At 39.4% G+C, this 12,545-nt stretch overlaps 1 long non-coding RNA gene across 1 annotated transcript; it reads right to left on the bottom strand.

Moving 5' to 3' along the window:
• Positions 1 to 11,767: 11,767 nt before the first annotated feature.
• Positions 11,768 to 12,245, bottom strand: LOC122778272. Its single transcript, XR_006361424.1, has 3 exons — positions 12,171 to 12,245; positions 12,016 to 12,092; positions 11,768 to 11,873 (listed from the first exon to the last, which is right to left on the bottom strand). It is a non-coding gene; the product is annotated as an uncharacterized LOC122778272 (long non-coding RNA).
• Between the last annotated feature and the right edge of the window lie 300 nt (positions 12,246 to 12,545).

The raw sequence follows: 12,545 nt of genomic DNA, 5'->3' as shown, positions 1-12,545 counted from the left end.
GGGTTTCCATATCTCTCGTTCAGGAGCTCCCATGCGGAAGCATAGGCAGACGCTATGCCGAGTAGGAAATAGCCATCAATCACCTTCTTTGCATCTCCATCCACATACCTGCGGAGGTAGTAGATCTTCTGATCTTCCTGGATACTCTTCTGGTCGATTAGCGCTTCAAATGACAGTCTCCAGTCATTGTACATCAATGGATTCCCTTTGAATACTGCAGGTTCAGGGATTGGGATTCTGTTGGTACTCACGACATCTGCTAGCAACTTGACAAGCTCTGCTGTACTTTCATTTGGGTAGAAGATTATGGTTCTTGGTGCAGAGAGTATATACGGGGATGGAGTACTTATGGAAGCAGGTGCTTGCTTAACTGTTCTCTTCTGTGGTCGTACACTTCTATTCTCGCTTGTGCTTCATTCAGACTTCTCCTAATGCTGTACCTTTATTTCCTTTTCATCCAGTGTACTTTGGAGAGCTGCATGTTCTGCTGTCAGTTGAGCTTTGATTTTAGCTTTCTCTTCCTCTCGCTGTATTCTTCTTTTCAACCGTTCAGTTTCTCTTTCCATCTCTTCTGCTTCTTGTTCCAAGTGACACTTCACAGCTGCTGCTTCTAGTTCAGCTATTCTTCTCTGAGCTTCTTCTTCCAGTCGTTGTATATCACGTCATTCTCTTTCTTGTTCTTGTGCCACTTTGAGAACAGCTTGACTTGCAACGGCATCTGCAGCAGCTTCTTGTTGTCTTTCAGTGGCCCGGGTTGTATTTAGCAAGGTCCTCTTTGAGTCTGAGATGAGAGAACTGATGCTTGAGTCAAATAGAGAACCTGCTTCAGACCAGTCTTCGTCATCAGTTGGAAGTTCGCCTAGTCGTCTCGAAGCTGTGTCAGTGGTGAACTGGGATATGTGGATGCACTGGTCAACTCTCCGCCATATTTCCCATCTGGTGCTACAGTTCGCCGTAATTCCTCATAAATACGCTGGACATCTGCAGATTGACCGCAAACTTCTCCAATGATGTCATAGAGCAGAGCATCTGATGCAGACTCTGTTGCTTGTGATAATCTCTTCTTGGAGCTTTTGATGAGTGTTCTCCATTTATCATATGCATAGAATCATTGTTGAAGAGCTTTTCACTTTATATTCTTGCATTCCTTTGCCCTTCTCTGTCAGAGTTATGGGTCTTTCACTTCGTCTTATCATCTGTTCTTCAGCAATGTCACCAACTTGACTCTTTTCAGGCTGCTCTTGGGGATCTTCTTTGTCACTAGTTTTATCCCTAACCTGACTGGTAACTTGCTCTTCTTGAACTAAACTATCACTGTCTTCTATTTGATGAGTAAGCTCTCCTTTCCCTGACATGTTGTAATTTGTATACGTAAATGTAAATTGAAGAGCTAAATCTAATAAATCTGTGAGGCTAAACTATTACTGCTTGCTGTGTGATTATTATGTATGAAACTTAAAGTTGTTTTTTCTAAAAGAACCTTATGTAGGCTAAATTTTGTATTTATCTTAATGTATTAAATAAATGTTTATCCATAACATTATACTAAAACTACTTCAAAACAAGAGGAATAGCGACCCCTAATGGTTGCTTGTAATTATTGCTTTCTATCAACCCACAATTCACTCGCACAATAACTAATAGCACATTTACAGAATCACTTAGATCAACAACTTGCTAAGTGTCCTTAATGCAAATGTGGCTCTTATGCACTCTTCTTGCCCTTATGCGTATGAAATGCGAATCGAGCTTAGCTTTCACTTTGCACTGTCGTCACGCAGTCCGACACGCTGTCCGCTTGCGTTGGTGAAGCAGAACGAGTTTTCACTATGACTCCCTCCAGGCATGACAGACACAAGTGGCTTTCTTAGACTGATTTTAATGAAGCGTCTGAATCTTCATTACCACCATAAAAACTGTACACACAAAACACCACAATCAGCACAAATAACAAAGCATAACTGGAAGTACGTAACCGGAAGTGAGCAACAAAACTACGTCTCCACAATAAGGCGAGGGTTGTAAATAATGTACATAAAAATAGTCACAAATCAAATCATGTGTCACTCAATAACATGAAAACGAAACATTAATATTAAATGTAAACATGTAAATATACAAATGCAAATAACAATGAATTACAGATATAAATGAATTATATAAATGAACTGTATGCACCATCATGGATGCATTCACAGGGAGCGTTGTCTGGCAGTCTCATATTCAGTTCAGATTGGTAATCTGACATACTCAGATGCCCTTAAGTGTACTTTCTCCCACTTTCCTCAATATCATATTTTTTATTGGTGTTCCTTCATCTTTTATCTGTCTGTAGAATGTGGCCCAGCATGTTTCAAAAGCAGAGTTAGCTCATCCACATACTCATGATATGGTGTTTCTGTTATAATAAAAACATATCAGAGGGCCATGCACAGAAGGGATCAAGCTGGGATATTGCTGGTATCCTGGACTCTTTTGCTCAAAACAAGATCAATTGATAAAGTTAGGTTGCCATGGAGATTTATTCTCGGAAGCTCTGCCAGAACAGGGTAAGAGCCAGTAGAGATTAATCCTGCTAATGCTTCCATTTGGTCAGCTGTCACTCTTATTGGTAAATAATTGAATGAACCCCCATCAAAATATTGTGATGTATGTCATTCAAACAAGTAGCTACATCTTATATTATTTTGACTGTAATCAATTTTACAATCATTCAGGCCTACAGTGGTCATTATTAGACCACCGTCATTCAGGTCAGTAAGAGGTTGAATAATATTCTACATATATTATTGCATTACTTTGTCAACATGAGGAGTTAAAGGCTCCTGCTGCCATTTTTCAGCCAATGTGAAATGGTCAACTGTTCAGAAATTTAAAATTTTCAAATTAGTTCACTTAATTTTGAGTTGTTTTGGTGTAACCTTTCATGAACAATAGTGGTGTCACTCTCTCCATGTGCATTTTATTGATTTGGCACAGGGTGTGGTTATCTTCCAAATTTATGTTTAGTTCACTAGACATTCAAGAAACTGGGATGATGACATCCCAGTTGACATTAAAGAACTCAACTCAGAGATTTGTGGGAGAGTAGAGAAAAACACTGATTTCATATACTGATTCACATCTTGTTTTACAATAGATTCACCTTGTGTAGGAGTGACACAGGCAGCGGCAGTCACTTACATTTCCTGACGTCTTACTTTGTGCTCATCTGAAGTGAAACAAAACCCTGAATTTGCATTTCCACCAAAACAAGGCCAGACCTAAGGTTTCACTCCCAGGGCTGGAATATGCCAGATGTAATATTATTCGATATTAATGTGGATGTTACGCAATAATTTGATGCACAATTGTTTTCTTTGTGTATTACCTTAATGACTCAGTTCTGGCAGTGCTGGATGATCTTACACTGCTCCTCTGTACCCTGAGACTCGAGACTCTTGAAGTACCTGACTTAGATGAACACATTAACTTATCATCTAGCATAAGAAGAAGGAAGCCTGACATCAACGACACTGATGAGTTAAACACAGATTTTAATTCAACTAAAACAGATTGAGTTCACATTACTTAAATATGTCGAATTTATTGACATTACTTATTAATTCTGATTAAACTTCATGTCTTTTCTTATTGTTACTGTGTTTTTAAGTCCAACCAGTAGGTTCTCAAACAAACTGAGTTTGTATTACTTACATTACTACATTAATTATGAATTCTGAGTAAACTCTACTTTTTAATGGTCTCAGACATGGGCATTTTACGGCCCACGGGCCACATACGGCCCTTTGAGCCCCTGTCTGGCCCGCGGTATGTCAGTCATAAACACAGCTGAACAAGTATTTATGCTGAGCATGAAATACATGCTTTTATTTTGAAAAGCCTGACGTATGGACGCATGTATCTGTGTCTGCACAGCGACAGGTGATGCTCGCCAGTTACCCCAGGCCATCAAAAAATGTCGACTCATGTTAAAAAAGAAAAGTTAATTCTGAATGACGCGTTTTCAAAAATACACAATAGCACAAAGGAGTCGGAGGCAACGTTAAGAACGAGGTCCGTGGTACTTTTCCTCTACAAGTGTCTCAGTTTAAGTTCAGGAGTTATCATTGTCTCCCTCCCTGTTTATTATCTTATTATCTAACCAGCGACGCACCATCACTTGTATGTAAACTCATGGGGGATTGAAGCATTAGTGTGTGTGTGTGTGTGTGTGTGTGTGTGTGTGTAAGCGTGCAGGTGTGCTGTGTGTGGGGGGGGTGTATCTTTATGTGTATGTTTGTATGCTGCCCAATTTACACCAAAACAATACAATTTACTGCTTTCTTTTAGATAAAAGTGATAACATTAAATTAAAATGAATTCAAATTTGACTTGGACCTCAACAGTATTTTTTTTTTCTCATGTGGCCTCTTGTGGAAAATAATTGCCTAGCCCTGGTAGTGGTGTGCATGGACAGCATTCTGGACACAGAACATCCCTGGCCTTGGCAAATTACACAGAGTGGTATGCATTTCTTGTACTGTGCATATTCTTTAGTTGTGAAAGAAGTATCATATCCTTTACTTCAAAGCATGTATATTTGCAAAGTAAAAAAAATCTGACTACACTGTAAAAATACTCTGATCACAAGTATAATATATTTCTGTATAATCAGTAAAGCATTAAAAGTGGAAGTTGTCCAATAATTGTAGTGAAGTAAAAAGTTAAACATTTTCCTCTGAGATGTAGTGCAGTAGAAGAAGAAAGTAGCATAAAAAGAAAAGTATCTCAAATTTATACTTAAGCACAGTACTTTAGTGAATACATGTTTCATCACTAGCATTCTTACATTTAGGTGTTCCAGTGGATATATTTTCATTCTGACAAAGTATGCATATGTATGACAGAAATTATCTCTGAAGCTACATGCTATATACAGTGGTGTTTATATATGTACACATACACATGTATACAACTTTTCATATTGACAGGCTGGATTGGGGGTGGTACCCGAACATCAGGCTGACGCTGGCCCCCAGCAAGGAGCAGAACTCCTCCCAGAAGCGGGAGATAAACTGAGGTCCCCGGTCCGACGTCTCTTGGATGCCGTGGATACGGACCACCTCGTGGAGAAGGACAACCACTGTTTCCTTAGCTGAGGGAAGCTTGGGGAGTGCCACGAAGACCATCTTGGAAAACCGGTCCACCACCGTCAGGATGGTGGTGTTGTCCTTTGACGCTGGTAGACCGGTGACGAAGTCCAAAGCTACAGTATGTCTGACCAGGGTCGGCTGGGCGCTGGTAGTGGTTGGACCAACCCCTGAGGTGGCCGGACTTCTGGCACAAACGTGGCAAGTTGCAACGTACTCCTTGATGTCGGCGTCCATCGCTGGCCATCAGAACCTCTGCTGAATCACGAAGGCTCCCGGGTGACAGGTAAGCAACGAGGTGTGGTCCCAATTGATGGTTGACGGTTGCAAAGACAGCCGGTAGGTACCAGGCCCACACAAAGCTCGCTTTTTACCTGATTTTCTATAGGCCATGTCACTGCTCCAACCACACGGTGAAGTGGAAGGATGGGTGCTGGATCCTTGGCCATGCGCTCTGGGTTATGAAGACGGGAGAGGGCATCAGGCTTCCCGTTTTTGGAAACCGGCCTGTAAGACAGGGTGAAATCAAAACATTGAAAAAATAATGACCACCTGGCTTGGCGGGAATTTAATCTTTTAGCTTTTCGGATGTATTCAAGGTTCAAACCAAGAACGGGAGCTGAGCCCCCTCCAACCATTGCCTCTACTCCTCCAGAGCCTCTTTCAGTGCAGTTGCTTTTCTGGAAAAGTGGTTACTGGACGTCCTGGGACCTGAGACCTTTCCTGCCCCGCTGATTATCAAAAGAGCTCACAGACTACCAGGTGTGCCACAATCCTCTTCCCCACGGGTCATGATAATGAAGTTTTTAAACTTCTGCGACAAAGTCAGAGTCTTACAGGCAACCAGAAAGAAGGGCAAGATCATATATGAAGGCCACCATGTCATGTTTATCCAAGACTTCTCCACTGAGCTGCACAAGAAAAGGAAGCACTTTGATCATGTGAAACAATGCCTGCGAAAACCTCACGTGTTTGCTGATCCTGCGGGTGGGGAGACGTTCATCAAAGACCTGGAGACCTAGCAGGCTGGCCGTGCCCAGCGGGATTGCACAGGGGGGATGACCACTTGACTGGACTTTTTCAAGACTGCAGGTGATGTGAACATTTAACTTAACTTGAAGTTTACATCCTGGAATGTTCGAGGTTTGGGGAAGTTGACTAAAATGAAGCAAGTACTCATTAGGATTAAACAAATCAAATTGTTAATTGTATATCTCCAAGAAACCCATTTACTGCCAGATAAAATTCAATTCAAATTCAAATTCAACAGCTTTATTTATCCCTGCAGGGCAATTCAGTTTGCAGCCTCAGTCACATAAGCATACAACAAACTGACAGCAAAACAACAACACATACAACAACTATTCAGTACCACAGGTGGGCATATATATTAAAAAATAAACATACACATAGTTAAAAAAAAAAAAAAGAAAAACCTGGCCTGTGTTTTCTTTTCTTTTTTTAGCTGTCAGTCACATTTAAAAGCCTGATGGCCGAAGGAATGAATGAATTTGCAAATCTGTTTGTCTTCAACAGAATTCCTGACTGAGGATGTAGCCAGGATGACTAATGATCTTCCTAGCTTTTTGGATGACCCTTTTTTTCCAACTTAAGACCATTAGCTGGACTTCGATGACCTTGGAACAGACTTTAGCGATGCTGCTGAGACAGTTCTTCTCCTTCATGGATAGACCATAAAACCAACAAATAAAAGAAAACGTCAACAGACTTTCAATAAAGGAATGATAAAAGTTGCATAAAATGTTCAAAAGGATGAAGTGATTAAGTTAAAAAGGAGATGGCCAGGGCAAGTAATTTCAGCCTCCTACTAATCATATACCCGAGGGGTGATGATTCCGATTCATAAATTGGTACCCTTTAAAGTGGACAACATAATTCTTGATATAAGGGGTAGATACCTGATTGTCCAGGGTACACTGATAAATGAAAATATAAACATGATTAATGAGTAGGCCCCAAACGATGACAATCCCAAATTCTTTGAAAATGTATTTTTATTAATTGCTTCTCTCCCAGGGAAGGCTCTTAAAGCAGGTGATTACAACTGCACTTTAGACCCTAAATTGGACTAGTCATCTGGGGTGGACTTCTCTCATTTACAAAGTAGAAAGAAGCTGTTACAATATATAAATGATCTAAACTTGTGTGACCATTGGAGGAGATTAAACCCAGATAAACTAGAATTCTCCTGTTATTCTCCCCGATTTAATTCATACTCGCGTATAGATTATTTCCTGATTTCCAGCTGATGTTCCCCTCTGTGATAGAATGTAACTATAACACATATCACTGCAGATTATACCTAACCCATTCCCACACCCCAACTTTCCTTTTTTGTTGCTTTAATTTTTATTGACAGTTTTTCTTTTATACAGGTGAAAAGACAACATTATAAAAAATACAAAAAACAAACAAATGGGAGTTACAGTCAAAGCGATCTGTCCATTTTCCTGTTTTGTTCTACTCAATCAACTAACTTTCCTGTGGTCTATGTCGCTATTCTGGTCTTCAATATTGTCCATTTTATCCATTTTTCTTCAAACTGAGTTTCCTCTACAGTCTGTGTGTAGGGGGTTTTCCTTCCCCCATTTCTTTGTAATTTTACCAGCTATTATCAATATTTTAGCCAAATAACTGTCCTTTAATTGTATATTTTCTTCAATAAATTTACATAGGAATAAAATAGGAATCTTATACCTGAGTATATTCAGTAATATAAGTTATAAGTTATATATCACTTTCCCCCCCAAAAAACATGTGAGAGACTTTCATTAAATTCTCTGCAGGAGAATCTGCATGTAATCTGGTTTGCACCCACCAATCCAATCTGTGCTGTACAGTTAGACATAAAACAACATAAGAAAACACTAAGACCAACTTAAAACCAACAGAAACACTAAAATAATAAAAGCATTAAGACCAATAGGAAAGGAAAGATGGATTAATGTGGGGGACAGCCGAACATGTGGCGGCAGAGCATTCCAGAGCTTTGGAGCCGCAACTGAAAAAGCTCTGTCCCCCCTAAGATTTAGTCTGGACCTTGGGGCAGACAGAAGCAGCTGGTTAGACTATCTGAGTGTCCTGGATAAATGAAGTGGTTTTTAATGGTCTATAAGATACTGGAGATTGGCTGTGCAATAATTTATATGTTAATAATAAAATCTTAAAATCAATCCCAAAACGCACAGGAAGCCAGTGAAGTGAAGCCAGTTGAAAGACGAGCTGCTGCATTCTGAACCAGCTGCAGGCGAGACAGTGAGGCTTGGGTAACACCAACGTAGAGCGCATTACAGTAGTCAATATGTGTGGTGATAAAAGCATGCATAACCGTTTTAAAATCATTAAGAGATTTAAAAAAAAGGTCTTAACCCTGGATAAAAGACGCAGATGGAAAAAACTTGATTTGACCACTGAGTTTATCTGTTTGTCCATTTTAAAATCATTATCCATTATGATCCCTAAATTCTCTACAGACGGTTTGATAAAAGATTCCAGGGGGGAAAGGTCCAAGACTTTTCCCCCCTGATGGATGACCTGTAACTTTCTACTTTTAAACTCAGAAAAAAACTGAGGTCATTATACTCCTGGCCTCCATTTCCACTGTGAGGAACCTTGGAGTTACTTTTGACCAGGAATTGTCATTTGATTCACACATAAAACTAATTTCCAGAACAGCCTTCTTCCACCTGCGGAACATTATGAAAATTAAAAAACATTCTTTCCATACAGGATGCTGAAAAACTAGTTCATAACTAATTAATTGTGCTGACACACAACTACTCACTATGCTCACATAGCGCATACAGGTAAAAATGTGCAAATTCACTTCAATAAAACTCACCAGAAAATCGAAAGCACACATTTGATTTTTCCATCAGCTCACAATGGATCAAACTGCAGAATTGCTTTCAACCCACCAGAGACAGGTGACATAAATAATGCAGATAGCGCTGTAAATATCTAGTTGCGTAAAACAACTCCATTCGTATACATGTGGCTTATGCTAGCAGCATGGTGGCTAATGCTAGGGTAACTCACGTTTCCTTTGGTCCTTCTGAGCACAACGTTGCAGCGACACAGCAACGTTCTCTTATCCAAACTCATATGTCTTAATAGAAATGCAAAGTATGACGTTTTCCAGCACAAAACACGATGTAAATCCGCCAGTACTCTGAACCGCTCGTCTCTACATCTCATCCAAGTCACGTGAACTTTCTCTCTTTTTTAGCGCTATCCGCACTCTCTCATCACCTGTGTCTTTACAGATCTTACAACTGAGCAAAAACAAACACATTCACTTCGCAGGAAGTGAATTCATTCATTATGTAAAGTGGACAATGAGAATTCACCTTAATTTATTTATTGCTATCTTAATCAACCTTGGTTACACTTTATTTCTATGGCAAATACATTTAATACAAAATACATTTTTCATCCTTAAGGTTTCCCATTGAAACATAATGTTATGAGGCAAATCTGCAAATATCAAAAAATTACATGATAACAGAATACCACTTTGTTTTTTTGTTTTTTTTAAAAAAAACTAGTGGTTCTGTTTAAGTTACTTGAATTTAGGTCATTCAGAAGACTGTGGTGCCTACAACTTGTGCAACTTAAGTACAGTAAATTTTATTTAACTGTTTTTGACTATTCAATATGAAAAACAAGAGAAAATGCACACAAACTACTGCAAAGAAATGGGCAGTGGGCAATTGCACACTTGTGCTGTTATAACAACTATCTTAATAATGGTATGACCACTGCTGTGGCGTCTCAACAATATTTGCTTTGTCGACAGGGTTTTTTAGACTGCACTTACTGCTCCAATGGCTGACTAACAAACCAAATGTTTGCTCTGCCACCATAAAACAAAACACTTATGTCAGACTGAATTATTAGCATTACTGCTAGTTTACACATTAGCACTGCTGACCGAGAAAAAGCATCATGTGTTAACCCTGCTAACCCTGTCTGCTGATGCAGTTATTAGCTGTTGTGAATAAAACAACACTGAAAAAAAATATTCTGACCTCTTGTAAATGTTGCATATACTAGGCAAGCATGTCAACATTATGACTATCATATTTTGTTTGATTAAATGTTGCTCAAAAAAGACAAGCTTGTCTTAATTTGTGCAGGCCATCCTGTTTGAATTTTTGGCGCACGCTCACAAACATACCGCCACTTTAAGACTTTGGGCGGCAGAAATTGGTATCTACTCTGGGAACCCTGGAAAGCGGACGTTATTCGCCATTCCTCGGCTGAATTCAGAATTGTTTGGGTAAGTCTTTAATAATCACATTACTTTAACCATGATGTATTTACATTTTTCAAATTTTTGATCGAAACTAAAGTAGTTCAGCTAGACACAGCTATAGAAAGACTGCGTGTGTGACCATCACACGCTGCATGTCCATCCATCCATTATTCACCGCTTTATCCTCCACCGGAGGGTCGCGGGGGATGCTGTGCCAATCTCAGCTGACATAGACCGTGGTGAAATCAGTTTCAGGTTGGATATTAATTGGACATTCGCTCCAGATCCAACGAAACCCCTCTCCCTCTCCACCCCGAGATAGGTGCACGATCACGGCTGACCCATCGCTCTTGACTTTTGTGGTCTTATTTAGGGACCGTCAAAAATTACTCTTGAAAAGCCAATATTTACATAAAAATTGAGAAAAACATATATATGAGGTACTAAAATGGAATAAAAAGATGTGTGTCCTGACAAGGCAGTCTAGCACTATGGCCCTATACTGATTTGGCGTCTTTAGGTCACATGACCTGGAAGCTATTGAGCTAAAATGCTAATATTTACATTAAAAAAATTATAAAACATTTGGGAAGTATTTAAATGGAATAAAAAGAGGTGTGTCCTGACTTTGTAGAAATGTTGGCAGTATTGAAATGGAATAAAAAGAGATGTGTCCTGACTAAGCAGTCCAGAACTATGTTTTTGCAATGATTTGGTGTCTTTAGGTCACATGGTCTGAAAGCTATTGAGTATTAAGTATTGAAATGGAATAAAAAGAGGTGTCCTGTGTTTTTTTGTAACGGATACAGTTATGGTACAGAAAAACAGAGCTTAAATATTGAATATTATGATAGTAAATTAGTTAGTTATTGTATTTAACTGAATATTTCTAGACAAAAAAGCTTGTACTTATCAATAACTTCCACATTATGTGATCTAGTGAGCCTAAACAATGCAAAATGGTCTTTCTACTTATGAATGAGACCAAAGTTGACCACATTTCAAATATACTATTTATTGGCACACATTGCAGGCAAGAAGACCCGGGTTCAAGCCCCTGTCAGAACAAGGGCCTTTCTGCATGGAGTTTGCATGTTCTCCCCCCGTGTGTGTTTTTTCTCAGGGATCTCCAGCTTCCTCCCGCAGTCGTAAAACATGTGTGCAGGTCCATTGGTCATGTTAAATTGACCATAGTTGTGAATGTGAGAGTGAATGGTTGTTTGTCTCTATGGCCCTGCGATGGACTGGCAATTGTCCAGGGGTGTACTCCGCCTAGTACCCTCAGCTGAGATTGGCGTAGCACGCCCTGCGACCCTCCGTTGGAGAATTGGTAGATAATGGATGGATGGATGTTTACTTGCACAGGACACACTCCCAAGTTCCTGTCTTGGCCACTGAATATGTCTTTTTGTCCATTTCCACACACAGCCTATGAAACCATCTGTCACAGCATCACACTGGACCTGTTGAAATAAGAAATTATGTATTTATTAATTGGGTATTATTTTTTATTCCATTATATTCTTTCCCTTAGATTTACTCAGGTGAACCTCTTATGTCTAAAGCACAATTCTTCATTGTTATTACTGTTTTGAAACAACTCACCTAGTCTGTAACTGGAGGTCCAGATCCTGGAGGCTTTACTGCTGCACACATTGCACAACAGCTTTGCTCATCAAAGACTTAAACAAGAAATGTTATTATTTAATTGTTTACAAATTAAATTGTAGATATGCTTGTGTGATTTATGGCATGTCTACCTGATGCCTGTAGGATTTTGAGAGCCAGATCTCTCCTCCCCCTTGTCATGTCTTTTCTCGTTGTTTCAAAATGAATTTCCCGAATCAGAGGGAAGGCCTTTATTAGTGCTTCTGCCATCTAAACAAAAAACAGTTGTGTTATAGAGGGTGTTTGCTCTTCATTGTAAATTAATAACACAGACAGTCCAACATGGGTGACACATTATAGAAGACATCTGCCTGAATGCCTCCCAAATGTTTGAACAGATTTGTAAATTGCCTTCCACAGAAAAAAAATAACATGAGATGATGAAATAAAAAAATCTTACCTTGACAACAATGATGCCGCAACTGCTTCCATCTTGTTGAAGTGTGTGGGACATAACTCTCCACTTC

This window comes from Solea senegalensis, linkage group LG12 (genome assembly GCF_019176455.1).
Source record: "Solea senegalensis isolate Sse05_10M linkage group LG12, IFAPA_SoseM_1, whole genome shotgun sequence".
NCBI classification, from domain to species: domain Eukaryota; kingdom Metazoa; phylum Chordata; class Actinopteri; order Pleuronectiformes; family Soleidae; genus Solea; species Solea senegalensis.
Note: the sequence above shows the minus strand (reverse complement) of the source record. Positions and strands in the feature narration are given on the sequence as shown.